At 33.7% G+C, this 2815-nt stretch overlaps 1 non-coding gene across 1 annotated transcript; it reads right to left on the bottom strand.

Annotated features, from left to right (window-relative positions):
- Positions 1 to 1689: 1689 nt before the first annotated feature.
- Positions 1690 to 1797, bottom strand: LOC148565728 (small nucleolar RNA R71). The gene has a single exon (XR_015884688.1). It is a non-coding gene; the product is annotated as a small nucleolar RNA R71 (small nucleolar RNA).
- Positions 1798 to 2815: the final 1018 nt, after the last annotated feature.

Here is a 2815-nt window from a genome sequence, read left to right as displayed (position 1 = left end):
AATTTTGTGTTTTTTGTTTGAGTCTAGTGTCAAGTCATAAGTTTAGTGTCTTGCATGTTTTCTTTTCTTGAAAATTTTTCAAAAATAAGTTCTTGGTGTTCATCTTGATCTTCAAAGTGTTCTTGGTGTTCATCTTGACATTCATAGTGTTCTTGCATGCATCGTTTGTTTTGATCCAAAATTTTCATGCATTGAGTCTTTTTGATGTTTTTCTCTCTCATCATTAAAATTTAAAAAAAATCAAAAAAATATCTTTTTCTTTTTTTTTTCACTCATAAAATTCGAAAATTTGAGTTGACTTTTTCAAAAAAAAAATTTTTTAAAATCTAGTTGTTTCTTATAAGTCAAATCAAATTTTCAATTTAAAAATTCTATCTTTTTCAAATCTTTTTCAAAAATCAAATCTTTTTCATTTTTTCTTTCATAATTTCGAAATTTTCAAAATTTATTTTCAAAATATTTTTCTTATTTCTATTTCATATTTTTGAAATTAATGCTAACAATTAATGTGATTGATTAAAAAATTTTTAGTTTGTTACTTGCCTAGTAAGAAAGGTTCAATCTTTAAACTCTAGGATCATATCTTTTTAGTTTCTTGTTAGTCAAGTAATCAACTTTAATTTCAAAAATCAAATCTTTTTAAATTTCTTTTTCAAATCTTTTTCAAAATAAATGTCAATCACATCTTTTTCAAAATCAATTTCAAAATCTTTTCTAACCTCTTATCTTTTCAAAATTGATTTTCAAATCTTTTTCAATTAATCCTATCTTTTTGTTTGATTCTTATCCTTTTTTAAAACCACCTAACTACTTCTCTCTCTTCTAATTTTCGAAAATCACTTCCCTATTTTTCAAAAATCTTTTTAATTAATTAATTGTTTCTTCTAACATTTTCGAATTCTAACTAATAACTAAAATAAAAACAAAAATATTTTTCTTTTCTCTTAAATAAAATTCAGATTTTTCTTCTCTCTCTCATCTCTTTCTATTTATTTTATTTATTTACTAACACCTCTCTTCTCAAAATTCGAACCCCTCCCTTCTCTGTGTTCGAATTTTTCTTCTTCTTCCATCATTCTTATTCTTCTACTCACATAAAGGAACCTCTCTACTGTGGCAAAGAGGATCCCTATTATTTTTTGTTCTCTTCTTTTTCATATGAGCAGGAACAAGGATAAGAACATTCTTGTTGAAGCTGATCCTGAACCTGAAAGGACTCTGAAGAGGAAGCTAAGGGAAGCTAAAGCACAACTCTCTGTAGATAATCTGACAGAAATTTTTGAAAAAGAAGGAGACATGGCCAAAAATAATAACAATGCAAGGAAGATGCTTGGTGACTTTACTGCACCAAATTCCAACTTACATAGAATAAGCATCTCAATCCCTGCCATTGGAGCAAACAATTTTGAGCTAAAGCCTCAATTAGTTTCTCTGATGCAATAGAATTGCAAGTTTCATGGACTTCCATCAGAAGATCCTTTTCAGTTCTTAACTGAATTCTTGCAAATCTGTGATACTGTTAAGACCAATGGGGTTGATCCCGAGGTCTACAGGCTTATACTTTTCCCGTTTGCTGTAAGAGACAGAGCTAGAATATGGTTGGACTCTCAACCTAAAGATAGTCTGAACTCTTGGGATAAGCTGGTCACGGCTTTCTTAGCCAAGTTCTTTCCTCCTCAAAAGCTTAGCAAGCTTAGAGTGGATGTTCAAACTTTCAAACAGAAAGAAGGTGAATCCCTCTATGAAGCTTGGGAGAGATACAAGGAACTGACCAAAAAGTGTCCCTCTGACATGCTTTCAGAATGGACCATCCTGGATATATTCTATGATGGTCTGTCTGAGTTATCAAAGATGTCATTGGACCATTCTGCAGGTGGATCCATTCACCTAAAGAAAACACCTGCAGAAGCTCAGGAACTCATTGACATGGTTGCAAATAACCAGTTCATGTACACTTCTGAAAGGAATCCTGTGAGTAATGGGACGCCTCAGAGGAAGGGAGTTCTTGAAATTGATACTCTGAATGCCATATTGGCTCAGAATAAAATATTGACTCAGCAAATTAATATGATTTCTCAGAGTCTAAATGGATTGCAAGCTGCTTCTAACAGTACTCAAGAGGCATCTTCTAAAGAAGAAGCTTATGATCCTGAGAACCCTGCAATAGCAGAGGTGAATTACATGGGTGAACCCTATGAAAACACCTATAATCTCTCATGGAGAAATCATCCAAATTTCTCATGGAAGGATCAACAAAAGCCTCAATAAGGCTTTAATAATGGTGGAAGAAACATGTTTAGCAATAGGAAACCTTTTCCATCATCCACTCAGCAATAGACAGAGAATTCTGAGCAGAACCCATCTAGCTTAGTAAATATAGTCTCTGATCTATCTAAGGCCACTGTAAGTTTCATGAATGAAACAAGGTCTTCAATTAGAAATTTGGAGGCACAAGTGGGCCAGCTGAGTAAAAGAGTCACTGAAACTCCTCCTAGTACTCTCCCAAGCAATACAGAAGAGAATCCAAAAAGAGAGTGCAAGGCCATAACCTTTCTTGGTGTGGCCGAACCCAAAGAGGAGGAGGAGGATGTGAATCCTAGTGAGGAAGACCTCCTGGGACGTTCATTGACCAATAAGGAGTTTCCCTTTGAGGAACCAAAGGAATCTGAGGCTCATCTAGAGACCATAGAGATTCCATTGAACCTCCTTTTACCATTTATGAGCTCTGATGACTATTCATCTTCTGAAGAAGATGAAGACATTGCTGAAGAGCAATTGCTCAATATTTAGGAGCAATCATGAAGCTGAATGCCAA

Source organism: Arachis ipaensis, chromosome B5 (assembly GCF_059453495.1).
Source record: "Arachis ipaensis isolate K30076 ecotype BB chromosome B5, ASM5945349v1, whole genome shotgun sequence".
Lineage (NCBI taxonomy): Eukaryota > Viridiplantae > Streptophyta > Magnoliopsida > Fabales > Fabaceae > Arachis > Arachis ipaensis.
Note: the sequence above shows the minus strand (reverse complement) of the source record. Positions and strands in the feature narration are given on the sequence as shown.